We start from the raw sequence: 23,526 nt of genomic DNA on the forward strand, positions 1-23,526 counted from the left end.
TAGCCTATCTCAAAGTTAGATGGTGCACTGAAAGATTACTGTGTTGAACTCTATCTCGTAAGGCTGGGTCACATCTAGATGGTGACCCCGTCTCGGAAATGTCCACTTCCCACACCCGTCCAGATTCCTAGAACCCCCTGCTACCTCCCTCCCATCCTCACTCAGTTCCCACGGCTCGCCAGCCACTCTCTAGCACCCACCTTCTCAAGTCCCCCCTTCATTCCTTCCCTGAGCACATCTGTAGAATTCCCCCCACCCACCTCACTTCGGCGTAACGCCACTCGCCCAATCCCCTACTGCCACCCTGCATCCGACTCCAATTCCAGAGCTGCACTCTGGCACGCCAACAGTCTCCCTCCTCAGAAGCCCATTCCCCTCTCCCCTTCACACCCAAACTCATTGCTCCCTGCCCTCCCCCTGCCTGCCTCTGAGAACCCCCCATTTCACCATGCCATGACACCCCGCCACCGATCAAACTCTAAAATCAGAGCCGCACGCTGGCGCACCAACCACCTCCCTCCTCAGAAACCCACTCCCTTATCACCCAAACTCATCACTCCCCACTGCCCCTCTGACTGCCATTGAGAATTCCCTAATGCCCCTTGGCATAACACCCTGCTCCCTAACAAACTCCCAAGCCAGAGAAGCCCGCTGGCACTCCAAACAGCTCACAATCTCTCTTTCTTCCACCCCTCCCTCCCACCTTCCAGCGATCATCCTTCCCCTCCTTTTGCCCCCCATACCTCAGAGTCCCTATCCCCTAACCCATTGCAGAACTATCCACCATCCCACCCACATCCCACTCCTTCCCCACCCTCCCTTAACCTCCCCACGACACCAGCCAACATCCACCGCCACCATATCCCTTCCCCTCTCTAAAAGCAGCATGTCTTTCCCTCACAAGTACAGTAGCTTCACCCTCTGACCCACCACTCTCTCACACCCCTACTGCATGAAACCCTTGGAAAGTAGAAAACAAGCCTGCTCCCCCTCCATGACTATCTACTCCTCACCTCTTCTACCTCTACCCAGCCTCCCAATCTCTCCCTCCCCATCCCCATTATACTCCCCCCTGCCCTTGCCCTGCTTCCACCCCCTCTCTCTCGACTTCTCTCCCCACACACCAGACTTCCCCAATCCTTTGAGGCTTACTCGAGACTCTCCCCCCAAGCCCCTCCTTGCCCACTGACCATCTGTCCACTCACCTGCCCCTCCACGACTCAGCCCACACCCCTCACTTATCTTCCTCTGCCCTCCTACTCTTCCCTGCCTCCGCCGACTTACCCCCACCATTCTTCACCCTGAGCCCGCTGACGGCCTACCTCCCACTACCCCTCCTCTCTCTGCCTCATTGACCTTGTGTGCCCGACCCCTCCTGTTCCCCCCCATGATTCCCCACACACCGCCTACTCACACACCAACAACCTCCATGACCACACCCTACTCCGAAGTCAAGTGCATCCTTGTTAATGCCCGCTCTGTAGCGAAAAACAGACACAACATATTTGACCTCCTCTACCAAACCAGATCTAGTCTTTATCACTGAAACCTGGCTCTCCGGCGACTTTGCCCCTGTTGCACATGAGGCATTCCCCCCAGCTACTCCCTCATCCCGCTCAACAGACTCTAAAGAGGAGGCGGCATGGCAGTCCTCTTCAAATCTCACTTCTCCATCTTACTCGTTGATTCTCAGACATGCGTTCCTTCATGCAAATTTCCTTCTTAATAAACTCTCATTACCTCAGAATTTCTCCCACAGCTTCCTAATCATTTACAGACCTCCTGGTTATGACAGACATTTCTCAACCAACCTCTGTGACTCCGTAGCCACTATTCAATTAAACCACCCATCCCTGACTCTCCTAGAAGACTTCAATGACCCATTCATTGGTCGACAGTCTTGATGCGCTCAACCTCTCCCTTCATATGAACGGTCCAACCCGCTCTAAAGGGCACACCCTACATGCTATCTTCAGCTCCAATGACGTGATACATGTAGCCCCCCCTTACCATTCATCTGCTCCGACCACTTTCTTGTCCCTTTCTCCATCCTCTCCCCTGTGCCTCCACCCATGCCCCCCCATCATCTCCCCTTCACCGCAGATGCTGGAACAACCTGAAGATCGTTCCTGACCTAGCCAAAGCCCTTCTTCCTAGACCCCCTGCAACAACACCCCTCAGACAGATACTTAACCACCAACTCCTTCGACTCATGGCTCAATGATTCACTTATTTCCTCTCACCCCCCCGTGCCCCTCTGCCTCACGCATCAGACCATTTCCCAAATGGTTTACTCCTGATCTGAGGAATGCCAAAAAAAGAAATAAATCTCTGGAACGCAAATGGCGAGCTGAAAAAACTAGTCTCAGCAGATCCATTTTCTACTTGCACCATCGCAACTACAAGGCAGAAATCCGGAAAGCCAAAAAAGCCTACTACAACAATTGGATTCTCAATTGTGAAAACCCCAGCAAAGAACTCCACAGACTCATATCTGAATTTGTCAAACCCACTTGCAACTCTTCCCAATCTGCCCCATCACAATCACTCTGCGACTATCTCTCACTCCACTTCTACACCACTGATCTTGACAGGACGACTTCCCTTAACAACAAACTGTCCCTCCTCTCCACCCCCAACCACCAAGCAATCCAACAACCCCCCCGCCGACCGCCCCATCCCACACCCACCACCCCAACCCCCACCTTACCCACATTTGACTCCTTCAAACCGATATGCAGAGAGGATTTTCTTAACCTTCTATCTGCTAGCAAACTTTCCGGTTCTCCTTAAACCCCCGCCCCACCACAATCCTCAAAGAAATATTCTCGTCCAACTGCATGGGAGAACATGCAAGAACGATTCTAAATGACTCCCTCAGCTCTGGAATCTTTCATTGGATTTGAGTCCAATTTGATCATAAATCTGGATGGGAGGAAATAAAAACCTTCCATCGTCACATTGCAAAATACATTTGACAAAGCAAAATGAAGGATATGATAATTGGAGTCCGAGTAGCTGAGGAGAATCTATCATAGGCCCTGTCCAGTAAAATGATGCTGCATGGTTGGAAAAGAGTTCTTTGGAATTCTGCAGACAAGGGGAGCCTGTCCAAAAGTAGAAGTGTTGATTGGGGTTCATCTGAATCCCCCTTAGGAAGGCCTTTTCCAGGGGAGCCTGATGCAGAAACATTGCCCAAAACAGAACCAGACTGACTGAGAGAGAACAGGGCTTACTTGGCAGAACTACCTGGAGTTGTCCATCCGTGTACTTTACTTTTAAAATACAAACCAAAAGTGATCACAACAACCCCTGCAAATTTAGATGTATGTCTCAAGAATATGTTAAAACACCTGATAGCAATTAAAAGTCTTTTATGGGAATCCTTTATAGGATATTTCACTGAATGGGGACTGGTCAACAAATGAAAGGTATTTTAAAATACAATACCCCGGAATGTATGATAGCTCTGGAAATAATATACTCTGACCGTAGCCAAAACGAATAATTCCAGAGTTTCCACAGGGGCAATGTATTCCTGGATTTGTGGCAAGGTTGCAATACATGTCTCACAAATGTTCTTCTTGAGCTGTGAAAATAATAGATTACACAAAATTAGACATTCCGAGTAGAATTTCCGTCCCCTTAAAGTGGAATAGAAGGAGGTTAGTGTATCCCCAAGAGACTAATATCCATTTGAAAAAAATATTTAATTTGTCTAAATAACATTTAGCAATAAGGAAAGGATTTCACTTTGAGTGATTCCTAATTTCAATTAAAATAAACTGGAGATTACTTTCTATTAACTCAAATGTATACTTGAATACTTGTGTGACCCTTTAAATGAAGATCTTGTGCTCTTTCATCTGAAACCTGAAGCCTGTACAGTAAATAGCCAAACATACCATACCCTATATTTAATATGCATGTCCAAACTAGAAACCAACAATACTCTGCATCGGAGTAGAATGACCTCTAGAATAAGAAAGTGGCACGTGAAGCCAAGATTTTTCTCATCACATGTCAATGGTGTTAGAGAAAATTAAAGGGGTAGTTTGGTCAGAAATGTTATTGGCCCAATCGATCGGGCATGTATTTTAGAGCATATATTGATCGTTCTTAAACAGAATTCCAATGCAACGTACCCAAGTTTTTCTCACTTTAACACATGTGAAAACGACGGGTCAAGTACTGCCATCTTGTGGTAATCTTATCCGTTGATCCATTGCCCTAAGTTCAAGTGCCCTTGCGGCACTAATTCAGATCACCCCCCCTAACGCTGACATCAATCGCTCACGCCCCATTTCACAAACCCAATGCATGTCTCATGTCAACGTCCTCGGTGTGCAATCTGTTGACGTGTCTCCATGGAAATGCCAAGACACCTCATTTCTCGACAAGTGTAAACAAACCCTTTCTGATCACACAATGTTGGAGTTTCTTTATCCTTCATGTCAGTGTGTTTCATTTCGAGCTTCCCTGACTTGTTTCTGCTCTGTTCAGCTATTTGCCAAGTACGACACACTGAGAACCAGTATTTATACTGCCTTAAATGAATAAACTCAGTAGTATCTTTTCATTTCTTATATTATGGACATATGTCTTTACCAAACCATATTTAAATATGTGTCCTTGCAAACTTTTAAAGTGTGAGCTTATTAATCTTGTCTTTTCACAATGTGTTTTTGTAACATGCCTGTTTCTTTGCTTGTCTTTCTTTAACATTCAGTGTTAATGGGAAACCTCTTTTCTTTACTGTATACAAACAAAATGTTTTTATTTACCTCACTGTTGATTCTGTACTTCTTCACTATTCAGGAACTATGGCAGCAATTCAGCCCTACCTGTACGAGCTTGAATATTCAGACAAGGAAATCCTTGAGAGAGAACAAAGTCAAGATGATGTGGAATCAGATGAAAGCCATGAGGATGAATAACCGGAGCCTGAACCCAGTCGCACGCAACACTGATGTACCTGCCATCACTGTGAGTTTATGCATACTCCCGTGGATAATTGCTCTTGCAGAGACAAGTCTGGCTGCTTGGCCTACATTGCTGAAGAAGACACACCACCGCTATGCATTACCGAGCTGCATGACTTCAGGGCTGCCTGCCTTACACATCCGTGTTGCAAATGATTATGGTCCTTATGCATGAACTTTGAGCTACAGTCCGACCTTATAATCCATGTAACGAGTATGTTCACTCTATATATCGTGTGTGTTTAACGACCCAGATGACTAACATAATATGTTGTTCCCGTACATCAATATAACTTCGATGGATCGCTGACCAAATAATTTTTCTTTAAATTGAATAAATTACTCATTCTAATGTGAAACCAAAGTGTTCGTTTCTAGATTTATCATCCTTATAGTTACGTTTCATTCACTTGAAAGTATCTCCCAAACAGTTTTTGCTGGAACGTATGATCACATTTCTAATTGATCCCTACTTGAAATCACAAGTACTGTCAGTACTTCGCACGAAAAGGTACTTTTTAAAGCATAACAATTCCTTACATTTTACAACGTAGTACAAATAAAATAAAAGAATTATTGGGTTTGTTTAAGTAAACTCTTTCTGTATATCTTACATAGGTGGTACAGACTTGGTGGATTCATGGAAGACTGGAATTTCACATTCGATGAGTAATACCTGCCTGCCTGGTTCAAGCCATTTGTTATGAATTCCCCAGTGATCATGGACAATAACGTGGATTTATATAGCCCGTACCTCGCCGCACCAGTATAATTTGTAGTGTCATTGCCACCCACTTTACCCAACTAAAAAAAATGTAAATGTTTTAAAATCCGAACAGTTGTTATACATTTTTTGTAAGTCCACAACACGTCCAAACATCGTAAATGATTGGTGTGCTTCAACAAGTTTACTGGCCTATCGTGTGCCCCTCACCCCTCCCTCCGCCATCAATGGCTGTTTCGCACCTGTGGGAGTGTGTTAGCAAAGGGGCTAGGAGGATGAGGAAGCTCACATGTACACCACAAAGGGTTCTTTCGCATGGGGACCCTTATCCGCATGGCCACCCCAGACCCGGTGTCTCCAGACTCCACTTTGAAGATCCTGCCCTGGATCCACATAGGTATGTGTCCATTGACTGTGTTCCTTGCCTATTACGCTGGCCTCATCCACATCCACCCCCCCTCCCTGCTATCAATGACTACAAAGGGTTCTTTAGCATGGGCACACTTATTCACATGGAACCCCATACCCGGTGTCTCCAGACTCCCCTTTGAAGACCCCATCCCTGCATTCAACATATGTCTGTGTCCACTGACTTTGTTCTGGGCTTATTGCACTCTACTTATCCACATCCATCCCCCTACACTATCAAGGACAGTTTGCACCTGTGGGCGTGCAATCGCTAGGGGGCTGCACTGGTGGGATTGAGGAGGTCAAACATTGTCATAGAAGCCTGGTGGGTGTGACCAAACATGTCAGACTTCACATACACAACCACTTCTGTAATCCTTTATAAGCACTGTGGGAGATAACAAGAAAACATCTGTGAGATCGACAACAGATATCGCCAGCTCTCCACTTTTTAATTTGCTTGCTGAGTCGGCTCACCTCTTCTTCTAAGTAACGGTTAGTCAACTTTTACTATTGTTTTCTGTAGTGTCAACATTCTCTGCTAGGCCACTTTCTATTGCTTTATACTCAATAAAAACCATATTCTCATTTTATTTTATTCAAAATGTCTACACCATTATCAACTGTCCTATGCAGTTTTATCTCTGTAATTAGCACATAACATTACAGAGTATTGTTTCCAAATGTAATCTTTCGTAGTGCATGTTTTCAATGCTTGTTTGCTCTAGGTACCATTTTTATAAAGTAAAATGTTTTTTATTATCAAAGGAATATGATGTTTGATTTACTCAGTGTGATAGTTTTTTAATAGTAATATTTATTTATATTAACAGATCATAGGGACAATCCAACAATGCCTTCTTGTACCATTATGGGTTGCTGCGGATTTCCAGTGTCAGACATTGAAAGCAGAGCCAAGGATGTCTTGGATGATGTGAGGGGCAATCGATTATGCGTCTGCAGCATGTACTTCTCAGAAGATGTGTATGAACAATCTCATCACACTAAAAAGAGTTGCTCCAGACTTCTTAGCAAATCACTTCTCAGGTAACATAATAAACATTTTTGAGTTTTCGGGGAATATTTCCATTGATATTTTACTACACAATTTTCCCTCGTGACACGATGTACTGTGGGTTTTACATTTTGAACTTTAGATCACTTTGTTTGTCCCTACTTTAGAGATACTCAGATAGTTCAGTGCAATGGGAGCCTTTTAGAACACACATTCACATTGCATACTTTAATAATAGGTCATTTCTTTTACATTACCATGTCTGTTTTTAAGTAGACCGCACTGGTGGAATTTCAGACCATTACCAGGGAGGAAACCACAGACATGTCCAGCATCCTAATGGTGAGGCCAAGAAACTTGCGCACAAACTTTTTTATTGTTTCTGATGTGGTCTAAATTATAATACTAATGTGCATTTTCTAATGAACAATGATATGAATATGGGCATTGATTAAAGGACGCTACATCGACCAGTCAACAGCAACCTCACTCCCCTTTCCCCTTTAGAATATTGCTTCAGATGCAACTATACAAAATATGTATTCATTCAAGTTCAACTTAAAACATATTGATTATTGTTATGCAGAATATTATATTAGCTTTTGATAAACATTGGCTTGTAGGCTTCTTTGTCAATATCAACCATCTTTATTATTACAACTACTGTTATATAGGCGTAGCCAACGTACTATTCTTCTACTGCAACCTGTCTGGAGAATGAGGTATGAGAACTGAACACTTATTGATTTATACTAATAGTTATTGATTAACAATATCTTTTTTACATTTAAGATAACCTATTTTTTGATAACTTGCAATACTCTCAGTAAATTGCAAAGCATTAGATCAACAACCTTGAAGTATTTATTGCAGAAACACGTGCAACAATGAAAGTAAACCTTCAGACAAATGTACTTTACCACTGACTAACGTAGACCCTTCACTATATGAATGGTGTATGTTTTTGTTTATAACCTTTAGCTGTTTAGCAAAAAATTGAATTGTTCAAACAAAATAGCCACAATTTAATCAATATGTATTGCAGGATAATCTCTAACCAACTCCCCGTGACATCTCCGAAGGTTATCAAGTACAGTTTTCAAATATACATTTTTAAAATGTTACATGTACACAGTGTTGAACTTTATGTTAATACTAATTTAAAATATTTAATCAGACGATTAACTGTATCTTTTAACATAGTTTAACTTGTAATATTGTAAGGTCAACAATCATTAAATTAACTTTCTCAAGATGTACTTTGTGAGATCAAAGATTTTAACATTAAATTGTTTAACAATTTACTCAATGCTCTTTGAATTTGCTATGTACAAGGAATGTGCTACTGAAGCAGTCGAAATTGAAGAGACTCATGGACAAGGGGTATACATAAGATATTGCAAAATATCAGTTATTATCCATTTTAACTGTGATGTAATATTGAATATGTTCTAATGGTTTCCATAGTGATATTTCGTTATATATGTAAATATATATATATGATCCTTTAATTGGAAGACCACATTTCAAGGTGTTTACAATTTCAAAATGCTCTTCTTCATCTTGGTCTGGTGGTCGGCAAATCCAATTTGACTGTTTCAAGGAAAATTCGGGAAAAAAGGGTACATAAGAGAAAGTTTTTAAAAAAATGTGTTTATCTGTTATTTAATTGATATTACATTTTCATGTTGTAATTCCTATATTATGTATGTGTGCTATAAATTAAGAATGTTTTTCTCTTTGATTAGAGGTTTATGAAGAAAAAGAGCACAAAGACTACACGCAAACTAATAATGTTGCTTGCCAAACTGTTGTCACTTGGGAGCAGCTACATTTTGAGGCTCAGCATGGTCCTCACAAGATTCAATTTCGTGATTCACATGTCCAGTGGCCCAAATTTTAATTGAATGTCAGCATTGTTACAGCACACAATGTCAACCAGGAGAAACAGACAACAAAACAGATGTTTCAGAATTGCTTTCAAAACCGCTCACACAATCCACAGCATCTAAAACAATATTATCTAAATGCATCTAAAACAGGGAACATTGAAACGGTTAATGTTCCCTGTTTCCAGTATGCATGTGGATAAATCAGAAATATCACACACAGAAATAACTGAAGCATCTTCCCCACTGATTGATGATTGTGCTTGTGATGTGGACTTCACTCTTCCTAGTGTTGAGGACTTATCCATCACCATGGAATCGCAAACCAGTATACTTCTGGAAGATTGGCTATTAAAGTAACCAAAATACATTGTATTCAACTGCTGCCTGATCGAGATTATGAAAATGATTAAATGTGATCATAAATTGCATAGGAGAATTTGTGGGGCACCATTTGTGAAGTTCACTCGTGTAGTCAAAGGCACCAGCCTGAAGATCAAGGGTAGCTATGTACACCACCATAACTCTTTTTCATGGTGTTCTCAACCTATACTTGGGAAAGTGCCTGCTGGAAATGTACTTTGTTCATCTGCTTTGTTGTTTAGCAGATCAACGTACAGTACAATTTCAAGTTTTTCTAACTTTGTGGGACTCGAGTTCCTTTTGAAAACATAGTACTACAAATATCAGAAGGATTTCTTGTTCCCTGCTACTAGCCAACCATGGACACTCAATCAGATATCAATGAACAATGCTCTCGTTGGCAAAAGGCTCTGACTTGCTGGTGATGGACAGTGTTACAGTCCAGGTGTTTCTGCGAAATACTGCACTTACCACTTCCAAGACATGGAAACCAAAAAAATAGTGAGTTCAGTCGCTACGCAAATATCTGTATGTACATCTTCTGTTGCCATGGAATAATATGGTTTCATTAAATCCATTCAACTTCTGCAATCCAGAGGAATGCAAATAGCCCTGATATCCACTGACAGATACATTTCAATAGCCAAGGCCTTGCACGAGGAGTTCCCAGACATAAAGCATCAATATTATGTATGGCACCTCACAACATCAATTTTGAAAAAGAATTACAGCTGTTGGAAAAAAAGGCTACAGAAAACATTTTAAATTTGTCACAGTCTATCAGCAACCATCTTTTGGTGGAGCTCAAAAACCTGTGATGGATTTGTAGATATTCTGCTTGAAAAATGGTGTTCATTGATTCACCATTGTTCTAACATACACGCTTAGAAAGAAAACAAGCATTTCCACAAATGTGCACATGGACCATTGAGCAAGGAGCAGGAGCGTAGGAAAAGGTGGTTGGTTCCAGTCTCCTCTCCTCACACAGCACCTGAGAAGTTTGTGTACAACAAAACGCGTTCAAGAGACATGAGGGGACTATGCGAGTTCTGCCACACTGGAGATTTGGAGGTGTTTCATAATATGTGCCTAAAAGGTTGCATTTCCGTGTAGTACCGTATGGAGGCAAGAACAAGACTGACTGTGCTTGCACAAAATTAGAACGTTGGAAGGGAACAAGCAAAAACTGCAGGAATGGTCAGGGTTCCTTGTTACAACAAGGAGTTTACCAAAATAAGCAAACAGTGAGTGGCAAAGCCAATCTTCCAGCAGATGGATTTTGAATTTGTGAAATATCTGACATTGAATGTGCTGGCCATGCAAACACATGGAATTGATCCAGATTTTGATTTAAAGGCCCAGTCTATGCCATGGAACATTGCAAAAGAGGTTTACCCTCCCAATCTTGAACTTATTGAAAGGTTGACTTCAATATTCAAATGATATGGGGCTCTCTTCACATTGTTTAACAAAGCCAGTTTCAAGCTTTTGCACTGTGTTTGGAAACTGTTTTCATTGTGCAATAAATGGAATAGTATCTCACTTGGGATTTAATTGTTAAAACATTTATTTTGTATTAATTAGTGTATGTAAAGTAATGTCACTAGATAGGCCTTAACATTTCTATTTTTCTTTGATTTTGGTATTTATTACCATCAATATAACTGATTCATATTACAACAATAAATGTCAGTCTGATCATTTTAAGTATGTGACTCAAATTAAATCAAATGTAGAAGAGACTAGTGAGCTTAAACCCAACAGTTACCTGGAGCTACTTCTGGCTACCCAGGCCAACTAATGTATTGCTATAAACTAGGTCCTTGTACCTTAGGGGTAGCTCGGGGTGACCAGTTGCTGCTGGATAACCAGCCAGTGCTTGTATTTCCTCCTTATCCAATCCTTATTCTGAGCCCTGTTTGTAATTAACTCACAATAGTTGCAGAATCTAACCAGAAAACTGGCGCAGCAGACATACAGAAACTCAATGTCTCCAGAGCGCTGGTCCTCTCCAGGCTGGAATACTGCAAAAGCCTCTTCCTCAATCTTCCTAAATCCTCGCTTTGACCATTCAACTAATCCAGAATAGGACTGTGAGACTTATCCTTGGCCTCAAGCCCAGGCACCACATCTCTCAAGCCCAACATATCTCCACTGCTGCGGGCATCAAGTTCAATACCCTCTGCATTATCCACAAGGCTTTTTGGGGCCAGTGATCCCACTACATCTGACTCTTTCCCTAAAGATCTCCCTCTTAGAGACCTTCGTCATCTAGCTGCAATTCTCTGCATATCCGACGCTATTCTAAGCAGAATGTGTGGGGTAGATCTTTTTCCTCTGCAGGAGCATCCCTCTGTAATGGCTTACCTGCCCCTCTCAGACCTCTGACAGATCTCCTTAAGTTCTGTAAGATTTTCAAGACCCAGCCTTTCTCTTCTTAATTCACCCCTGCTAATGCCCCCCTCTGTTGCATTGACTGGCTGCCTGGTCCCTGTGAGCTCCACAAGGAACCAGGCCCTCCCCATCCTGTATACCCCAGCATCCTGTCTTCCTGCCCCTCCACCCCACAACCTGCATGTGCCCTTCCAGGCCCCTTTCCCCAGACAAGCTTGGTGGGGTGTGCATCCCTACCCAGCCTGGTCTACCCCCATCCTCGTGCTTCGCATGTGGTCCTCACTCCCTGCTTCCCCTGGCACTTGCCCACCTGACCTCCCCTTAGCACTTGCCTAGCCCCATTGGCCCTCTTCTTCCACTACTGCATGTGTATATCTCCCTCCCACCCTAGCATTTTTCATTCTGCCCAGACCTACACCCGTCTCTCCCCTGCACTTTGTTACTGCTCTTCCATGATTGCTGGAATAGATATACACAGAAGCCAGTAAGCCTTTCAAAACTCTTTTATTTGTTGCTCATTGCACATGTTGCACTTGATGGAACAGTCCACTCGGCCTGGTGAGAAATCGCCCCTCCCCCACCTACCTTCCCGGTCCGTCTCTGCCTTATCTACATATTAACCCACTGATTTTGTATTCAAATTCAATTTATTTAAAAGATAAATGGCCCACTTTGGCACTAAAAATTGTCCCACATTATTAATTTTCCTTTTTTTCTGAGCATTGCCCTGATGAAGTATATGGCAATCACAGCCTGTCTGCACTTCATCTAGGGTTATCTTTAGAAGAATACATAAATGTTGTGGGACCAGGCACATTGATCCCGTTAAGATGGAAGTAAATATTTTCATATGTGGCATACATGAAATATTTCATTGTTTTTTACTGCACAGCTTGTCATTAATATTGTTAATTTGTGTAACATGTGTTCCCAAAACGAAACTCTCTCTGACACGCTGTGAACGCTGGATAAAGGGTTGCTTTGTTATTTGTCCTTGAATCCACTGCACTAACAATTTGAAGGCCAAAATGTGTCAAATGTCCACAAAGAAGTCATAAGATTCACTACATTGAAAGCTTACGTATGAAAGATATGTTTCTGTTGCTGAGCTCTCTCGTTGGAAGTGGTTGGTAATCAGTCACATAGGGAGAATGGAAACACAAGAAACAATGTAAGCAACGTTTTAAATAATATGTATGCAAGTGAGGATGGCAAGTGTGCTGCATGCTACATGATTAATGCTGTGACAGATGAATGTTCAATTTGATGCAAATGATAGACATTGTATGTGTTAATTGTGACTTAAATTGATATTTAACATAAATATGTACTGTGTATAATATATAATATAAATTTGGTACTGAAATATATTTTTGCATTCTCGATTTTACATAGCTATATTATACCGATGTGCACCTGTCATGGGTACAGTTTAATGGTTGACGGCTTCTTCAACTGTAATTGGACAATAATCATCAACAATGCATCTGTGATAACCATTATATGGAACGATCGCAGGCACCAATCTGTCCTTTTGCGGTTGCGGTAATAAAGAGCAACATGGCAGCCTATAGGTTCTGAAAAATCAGCATTGTAAGATCACCGTTCACAGTTAAACAAAAAATGAGAACCATGCAATGTTCACTAGCTATACCCTCTACTGGAAAAAGTTACCTATGTGGACTTCATTACCTCTTTTCAGCATTATGTTAAAAGTACTTGTTACCCTCCCGACTATTGCTGTTTTCTTCAAAATAAACTGTTTTTATAATGTTTTTGAAAAGAAAAAAAAGTTTTGCATCTGTTGTGGGTGTGCGTGTTTATGTTCTTGGTTCTGCGTTAGATATTGTTATGACGTTGGTGATGACAGGGTATGTTTGGCAAAGCTGCCACTAACGTCATTAAAATAGGTGGAGCTCACCGTGAGCATCTAGTGATGTTACAGTTAGGGGCGGGTGATCTGAATTAGTGTTGCACAGGCACTTGAATTTAGGGCAATGTATCAACGGATAAGATTAGCACAAGATGGCACTGACCCGATGTTTTTGCATGTGTTAAAGTGAGAAAAGCTCAGGTAAAGTGCATTTGAGTTTTTTAAGAAAGATCGATGTATGCTCTAAAAGACATGCCCGATCGATTGGGCCAATACAATATCTGACCAAACTAGCCCTTTAAGTGAAATGTTTGTTATGCAATTCTTTCTCTGTTGCCAACACTTGTCAATGGTTTTAGAGGAAATTAAGTGAAATGTACATCATTAATTTCTGATCAGAATATTAAAATGTTGTCCTTTCAAAATGCGATAATTGGAATATTCATAGTTAAGAAGATTACATATTTTTGCCTAGAATAGTCATTTAGCCTTGTTTCATGCAAGTGGACGTTTGTGTGCATTTTGAATGTAAATACTCGTGAGATAAAAGCAGGCAAGTTGTGTTTCTGTTCTGTCTTCAAGCTGTCTGTATTAGTATGGAATATTGGAGGTGGCTTCTCCAGCATTGAAAGTTAGGGGATCACCTTTAAATAGTTTGACTTATTATGATAAATAAAACTGTATATTCATATAATAAATATCCTGTTTCTTGTCCCAGAATATTGGAGTGGGATTTTGGTGGTGGTGGGTGTTAGATAAGGAGAAATTTCTCCATAAAACAAATCTTCAAAACTGAGATATATTCTATAGATAATAGCTACAACAGAAATGGGGACTTGCCTGGGGTGGCGACGTTATGATGTCACTGATGTCAACACATGGAAACATTTTGCAACACCAATAATACCTACACCAGGGGCGTAGTAGCCACACAATTCTATGGGAACACTCATGGGAACACTCATGCTGACAACCTCGCAATTTCTATGAAGCAAAGATAACTCATTTTCTTTTTACCATCTATATTGAAGTCGCCAAGGTTGAGCTTAGACTGGCTACAAATACAAATTTTACAAGTAATACCTAAGATGATAGATATGTGTGATGTTGCATAAAGGCACTACAATATTAAATATAAATCATTGAAAAATCAATAAAGACATTCAGCTGAATTGTTGATAATAATGCTCAGTTTATATTTGTTATGAGGTTAAATGGAAAATTGTATTGACATTTACGTTAAGCATGGGAGCTGTAGGAGGAGATGTGGCGAGCCTCAGACATTTGAAGTCTCTGCCAAGAAACCCCAACCTCAGATTGTGAACCAAAGGAATAAGTTAGATAAAGGGGAGGGGATAAACATATAAAAGAGTGGAGCGTGGGCGTGGAATTGAAGGCTAGAAGTTTGAAAACATCTGTTTAGGTGGATTGAGCATGAGACAACTTTGCGCTCAAAAGTAACTGATAGCAGGCAGGCTATTATTACTGGTCTGAGAAAAAAGCTCATGAGCGGAGGAGGGGGAGGATAAGGAAATGTGTGTATCATCATCAAAGAGATGATAGTAGAAGCCAAATGAGGAGATGGGTTTCCAAGAGAAGAGTTGTACACTCTGAAGAGTATGGGGAAAATTACAGCTCTGATGCTCCAGCCTTTTTGGAGACTTCACCACTTAGATTCCTGAGAGACCTCCCAATTTAGGTTGCCAAACCTTTACACACTCTGTGGTGCCACATCTTGCAGGGACTACTTCATGTGGCTTTCTTAGAATATGGCGACCATGCAACAGATCAGTCAGAAGACAACAAAAATGAGACGGTTGCCACTGTTCATTGTGCCCATTATGAGAGTAAATATCTCTAAACCAGAAGTAATTTACTTTCCAGAAAATAACTAGATGATGAGAAACTCTGTTTCTGGAAAAGGGGGTTATGAACCTGAATGTAGTTTAAAAGTTGTGTTCCACATTCATCCCACCTTTGAGATTATTTTTTATCATAATTTCTTCGAGGGAACCAAGTTGAGGAATCCCTGAATGGATGAAACTCCCTGTGGGATGGTTCACATAGGGTTTGATATCGGTCCATCGCCATCAAGCAGTGTTGATATGATATGATAGGTTATTGATAATGCGCTTAATACCCAGAGGTTTCTAAGCGCAGACCCAGGGATCAAACCTGTGTTGCTCCGTGTCAACTTGCTTCAAAGGCGAGCACGTTGCTGCTGAGCTATCATCCCGAGACATTGTCATGCATAGTTCAATAATGCTTTTACTCAGCCCAACCCAAGACTTCAATTTGCACATAATTCAAAGCCAAGACTTGACAACTGCATTCATTGTGCAGGTCTCCTGGTGTGACAAATTCAGAGAATAAAGCATGTCAAGGATTTCTGTGAACCTCATATTTGTCATTCAAATGATGCTAGCTTAAATCATCCAAGCATAGCATATTCAGAGGCCCCTGCCTTGTCCCTAAGAACTTGAACATGAACAGCATCACACCTTCGATGCCAGCCTTTTTCACACGAAGTACTAAGGCATAGAGTAGAAATGCTTTCATTGATTTACCTTTACCTTGAAGCGGACTCCACCATGGAATAAGATAGAATCGCTTCCACAGGCAGTCCCATGCAGCATTCAAAACACAACTTCGGCCATGAACAGTGAGCCTTCATGCAGTGCTGCATGGGATGGTTTTATACCTTTGGCCATACCCACATCTGATTTATCTTACACAAGAAGCTACCTTATTTCGCAGAAGGTAGTTTCCTGATTTACCTGGGGTGCATTTCTATAAGGCGCCGCTATAGAAAAAGGACCACAATATTATTGGGCTATCCCCGTTAGGAGACAGGAAAGCGGCCGTATATATGTTATGTTGTGTTTATCATTGTGTTTGGGGCAGTTTATAAGTCGGCATATCTATGGAAAGATCCAGTTTTTAAACTTCTTCCTCTATGGTATTGGTGACCTCACAGGTGAGGATGTTTAATAGGACTTGAGAAGTACAAGAGCACAGTAGAACTTATTGGGTAGTTTGTTGATTGTGATTGAAAGTCAGTGTTGTGCCATGTGGGCGGATGCCATGTGGGCGGCGCTTGAGAAACTTACAAGTGGAGTTGTGATTTGAGCCTTCAGAGTGGAGAGCACAGAGGAGCGTTATGCGGAGCATGCCCAGGTTTATGGTGGTGAGCCAGAGAGGCTAAGAAAAGAATGGTTATATTGTGTTGATTCAAATTGGATATATCGAAATCCTGATTTGAGGTCAAGTAAGTATTGATAAAGTGTTATATATAGGTAACAAAATGAGGGATACACCTCTTCAACATCTGTGCATGGCCCTCCCACGGTATGAAGACAAAATACACCAGTATAGTGCGGAATAGACTTGCGACACAGAGGCCAAGTTGGCAAAGCCATGGACCAAAGAAGGACATTTTTCAAAATGTGTGCAGCAACAAATAACCACTTATTTGCAGGCAGCTTATAAGGGGAGTAAACTAAGCAAACGATTGGCCATATTAGAGTTATGGAAAATGTTTCAGGATGAGGAAGGGGACTTGGTAAGGCGACATAGGATGCTTGAGCCAAAGGGACGCAGTGACGAACAGTCCGCAGCTCCCCCTCCTCCTCCTCAAACAGTGGACACAGACACAGCAACAGAAAGCAAGGTATTTTACACTATAAAGGAATTAAAAGCAGCAGCAGGATACACCAATCCCACTTTTGCACCTACAGCGTATAGCAGCAAAGGCGTACCTGATGGCACAGGGCAAGCAAGCGCAAGACATTAGCAGCAAACGTAGGGAGCGTAGCGATATGCAAGCAAAGCTGACGGAGAATGACTTGGGGAAAACAGGGCTTAGTGAAGGCCAAGAATTGATAGTACCGAACAAATGGATAGGCAGACAAATATTGCTCAAACTGAATCGGAAAAGAGCAAGTGAGACGGGGCAAGAGGGGGAAGGAATTACTGAGTGGGGAAGGGTGGTGGGCAACCTCAGTATATATCCTGGCAGCAAATGGACAAAGACAATTTAAGATGCTAGTTTCCTTCATTAACTGCTGGGGCTGGCAAGTGGATTTATGAGATCGAAAGACTAACAGCAGGGACGACATTAGCAGTAGGAGACATGAAGACTCTACTCCCAGTCATTCTTGGGGAGTTATCCGATGATGTATGGAAAAGAGCAGGGTATCCAGGAGTGACAGCACAAAATACGGCACATGATGGCGTGCTGTTCAATAACTGCCGAGCGGCCGAGCAGCCGTATGGCAAGCTCTAAGGGTGCAATAACATAAGCACAACCATGGCAAGCAAAATGCGCGAGGACGAACACCCACTTCAATATATTCAACAGATTCAAGAGAAATGGCGTCTTAAGACGAGAGAAGCATGGGATAAAACAGTGGGATTATTTTATCACATTTTATGTCAAGGGTTTCCTAAACAAGTGCAAAAGCAGCTCAAGAAGCTAGTAGGGATGGAGGCTAAGCCGTGGCCATAAATCGAGCTAACCATAGTGCACTATTGCAGGTTAATTGAAGAGAAAGTGTGAAAGAAGCGTGAGGAGAGGAAACAAGACGAACGAGGATAGGGCAGAAGAAATTATATAAGTATGCAATGGAAGGGGCGATATTAACGAGCGGAAAAGGAGTGGTTGCTCAGCACTCACAGAATTGACCACAGATAACAGGGAGAAGTTTTACAGGGTGAGGGGATATGAATCAGTGGCCAAAGGGACAAGGGGGGATACCTCAGGGTAGAGGGTTTGGACACCCAATGCAGCAGAATGCAGGAGGGTTACATGGGGGACACCACAGACGGATGGGGCGTCCCACAAAATTTCGTGTGTGCAGACAAATTGGCCACATATCAAGAGTGTGCAGATAAAGGGATGGGATGCCTCAGAATGGGGGAATGCAGCAACAGCCCCCATACGAGACAAAACAGACTTACTATTATGCTCAAGATTGCACGCAAGCACAGATGTACGCACCACAACAGGTGCATACCGAAGACATGCAAACGCAGCAGTACTATCCCATGACACATGCAGAGACACATGCAGCCATCACAACCAGAACAGCAGGCACCGGTCCAACAGAACATCATGACCTTGACGCATGCAGGTTCCACAATGCTGGCTCTGTGAAAGTTAGGAGGAGCGACGGTTGTTGGGGGCAATCCATTCACCAGGACGGGGATGTCATTATATCCACAATAGGACTGCCCACACACAAACCTAATGTGTTCAATCCTATCTGTTACACCCAACCCAGCCGAAGAACCTCATATAGGGGTGACTATAGGTTACAAGACTATTTTCTTTCTTGTATAATAGGTCCTGTATTAGGGAGGGGAGATACCCAATGTCAGGCACTGCCAGGAATTCTCTGTGGCCACAGATTTGGTTCCTTTTACTGATGAATTAATTATCACTTTCTGTGGGAGAACACGACTTGACAATGTCACTGTTATATTCCCAACAGACACCAGTAAATGTAATGGGTAGAGACATGATCAGCTGAATTAACATGACCATTTCATTCACACACCGAGGGATAGTGTGCTCAATGCCAGGGATTCATTACATTACAGGGAACTGCTCCAGGCTTTTTGTGGCCAGATGGTACATAGGGGGGTGGCAGAGGACATTGAACTGTTTTCAAATGGAGTGGAAGTATTAATTGCATCGCTCCGGTGGATACAGGGTAGGCGGCTATGCATACCCAATGAGTTCCTATTTAGACCAGAGATTCCATTAGATCAGAAAAAAGGAAAGGTGATACCAATAGAATTTGAGGCAGTCATAGTGAGAAATGAGATAATGGTTTTGCATGGGACTGACGATACAGGACAATTATGGAGGACTGTAATTACAGTGGGGGAAGGATACAGGTTGACTGACGTGACAGAGGAGGAGTTATTCCAAGACGATCGATCAGAGAGCGAGGTAGTGTTTGACATAAGCATTACACACTGGGTGGATATATATTACAGGGAAATGCTGCAGAGAAGGGCTGTGTTGCGAAAACTGCCACCAAAATTCCTCGTGGAAGACTTAGGGTGGGTACCCATTGTCCCTATGATGTGGGTCTGTTGAAAGGGATAGGAGCGGTCAAGATAAAGCTTAAACCGAGGGATATTTTACCAAGGATGAGACAGTACCCCATATAGAGTGAGGCAGATGAGGGCATTTATGAGACAATACCGCATTAGTGAAGCAAAGCATTTTGGTGCCTTCAGAATTGCAGTGTAACATTGCGGTGTATTCGGTGAAAAAGGCGACAGGGGTTTAATGGTGTTTCATCCAGTATTTACGTCCTTTGAACCAAATAGGAGAAGCAGAATTCCCATTAGTTCCAAGTCCAGTGACAATTCTGTTCAGCATCCCAACAGAAGCTATACACTTCACAATACTAGATTTGAAGAACACCTTCTTTTCTATATCACGTCATGAAGAGTCACAGGAGTGAACCTTGTTTGTATATAGAAACCAGAAGTGGAAAAACACAAAACTCCCACAAGGGTACAGTGAGTCACCTTCCATCTTCAATAGGTCCCTACAGATGGATCAGGCCAGCATACAGATAGCAAGAATGGTCATACACTACGTGGATGACATTCTAATTTGTAGCAAGTCAGAGGAACAGCATAGAAATAACTTGGTACACTTGCTGACAGTGTTGGCAAAAAAGGGTTACAATGTGGATAAGGGAAAATTACAATATTGCCAAAAGGAAGTGCTATATATAGGACAGTTGATATCACAAGAAGGATGAAAAGTAACTCCAAAAAGGGCTGAGACAATCTGTAGAACGCTGATGCCAAAGACAGTGAGAGAAATGCAGCAGTTTTTGGACCTTCGCAATTACTGCAGAGCCTGGGTGTTTGACTACAGCATATATATACGAGACACCTGTTGAGCAGGTTTAGGTAGGCACAGAGAGGGAATGGTTTGTGTGATGAACTGAAGAAAGCAATATGCACAGGTCCAGTACTAGGGATCCCAGACTGTCCCGACAAATGTTATTTGTTCTTGCACTCCAATGGAGTATTGATGACTGTGGTACTCACACAGAAGACTACCCTAGGGCACAAGCCATTGACTTATTAGAGTGGATGTTTAGACCCAGTAATGAGTGGACATTATCCTTGTGAGTAAGCTCTGGCTGCTGCCATATTTGCGGTAGAGAAATCAACGAGTATTATTATGAGGTGAAGCACCACACTTTAGGGGGAGCACGCCCTCTCTGCAATTCTGGAATGACCCAAGAATATGCTGACCACACAGAGAGCTTTTGGATACGAGGTAATTATCTCAAATCCAGCAATCAACGTAGTGAGGTGCAGTACTGTAAACCCAGTGATGTTTTAGCTGAACCAATAGAAGAGGGATACTATGAATACGACTGTACCACATACATGGAACCATATGATGACTTTCGCAAGGAGGGGTAACAGCCACTTGAGGGGGGAGAAGTGCTCTATATTGACGTGTCAACGAAAATAGACCAGACAACAGAGGAGAGATATAAGGGGATGGCAGTGGTGAGACTAAAAGCAGACAGTACAGTAATAGCAAGCACGAGATTGCCTTCACATTTTTTGGGCGCAAGCAGCAAGATTAGTGGCTCTCATAATGACATTAGAAGCCTGCAAGGACCAGGAAGTGACAGTGTATTTAGATTTGGCATACATGGTGTCTAGAGTAGACTCTGGCTGTCACAATGACAGACAAGGGGCTTCTCATGTGCTTACGGCACACCGTTGCAACACGCTCCCCTATTGGGTAGGCTCATAGACGCGCTTCAACTCCCAGCAGCAATAGCGATCATAAAGTGCCAAGCACACTCGAGTAGGGAGGATGCAGTCTCCTGGGGCAACAAAGCAGCAGACGCGGAAGCAAGGTGCGCAGCATATTTTTCATGACTAACAGACTTCGATACCCTATCAAACACACATATCCATGTGCGCAGTATAATTCTTAGGGAAGACTATAACGCTACCAGCCACACAGATAATGGAGTTTCAGGGAAGCGCTCCGACTGAGGAGAAGGAATTATGTGTGAGATGTGGGTGTTCAATATCCCCTACGGATGCTTTGTGGCAACAGGAAGCATGGGCAAGCTAGTACTCCCAACAGCACTATTGAAAATTGCACTTATGCAACTGCATTATCCTACCCATATGGGTCAAAAGGTAGTTGCTGCTCACAATGGGGAAGATTTGTTCTGTCCGAATATGGCAGAGCAAATAGCTGTGTTTATGGAAAACTGTGTTACCTGTAAAAAGTTTACTGCAGGGCATACTTTATGTGTAGTGAGAGGAGCCATACCCCACCCAATCAGGCCTTTCCAACATCTCCACATCGTCTATGTCGGTATGATCCAGAAGTGCCAGGGCTATGGCTACATGATAGTGGTTGTATGCCTGTTTTCCCAAAGGATCGAAGCTGGTCCTTGTTCACACCCCAAAGTCCTCAGGGCAGCAAAATTCCTCTTTAGAGAGGTATTCGCATGATGGAGGTGTGTGAGGTTCTGCGGTCAGACAATGGGCCTCATTTCATGAATGAGACTTTTGAGCACATCACAACACTGCTGGGGATACAGCACAGATTCTCCTGTGCCTATCACCTGCAAGCAAACAGGATGTGTGAGCACCTTAAAAGCCTGCTCAAAGAAAAGATTGCAAAAATAAAAGCCACTTTAAAAAAGGGATGGCTTGACTGTTCGCCCTTAGGACAGTTAACATTGCGCAATCAGCCCGGTTCTTACCACCACTTAACACCCCATGAGGTGGTAACCGGACGGCGCATTTGACTACACCTGGCTCCTCCCACCAGAGCATTGACAGATGCAAATGCAACCTCTGAGGTTTTTGAAAAGTAAATGTACAAATATGCAGCTTCTTCAATGGCTAGTGCATCTTTTATTTCTCATCAACTGCAGGCGCAGTGGGAGAGGTCGAAGAACGATGAGGAAGATATCAAGTGAAAGACTCCTCAAGCAGCCACTACATTTTCCAGAAGTCACAGTCCTACTGCAGAATTTTGTAAGGCCCTGTTTCAAACTGAGATTTGAGGGCCTCTACATAGTAGAGCAAGCCACAAAACATGCAGTCAAACTGAATGGAAAGAAAGCATGGAATTACATTGGAGACGTTAAGCCCTGCCAAGGTGAGACCTCTTACGGTCTAAAAGAAGAAAATTTGATGCAAGAAGAAGACTAAGACAAACATCAGGTGCAACACCCACGGATAACACGGTCCAGAGCCAGAGGGTTAGGCAAGTACAATACGCACACCTAGTCTAGGCGCACTACCTTTTTCTTAAAATAGGTATTCATCGAGAAATTAAGAACTTTCCAAGCCATATAGTCTTCAATAGACATAACTAATTTCAGGAATGCTTTATCTGCTTTGGGATACGGACAGAAACTGAATGAAAGATTCCTCCACAACAGTTTGTTTATGCCTTTCTGCTTTATGTAGCCCAGACATACCCACAATTGACCCTTTGAAACCCATCTATCATTACTCTGCTTGGTGATTCAAGAATCCTTATAGTGTGGGAGTGGTTGCTGTTCAAAGCACTCGCCCAATACTATAGGCAACACATACTAACATGATAATATGAATTTCTCAGGCTTTTCTGGTGAGTTGCACAAACCCATTGGACCAACACAAAGCAAAACCCAAGGATAACAACATGGGAAATGTAGTTCGTAATATTGTGATAATGTTTTGTGCCTCCTGCTTTTTCTACCTTTTTATACTCCATGTTCTACGAAGTTTGTTGTTTTCCCAAGCATGTGTTCTGACCCTTACTAACGTAAACCTGACTCATGCTGTTACAGAAGCCATATTGTGAATGG

The sequence above is a fragment of the Ambystoma mexicanum genome, chromosome 12 (assembly GCF_040938575.1).
Source record: "Ambystoma mexicanum isolate Mex_15411 chromosome 12, UKY_AmexF1_1, whole genome shotgun sequence".
Classification (NCBI taxonomy): Eukaryota; Metazoa; Chordata; class Amphibia; order Caudata; family Ambystomatidae; genus Ambystoma; species Ambystoma mexicanum.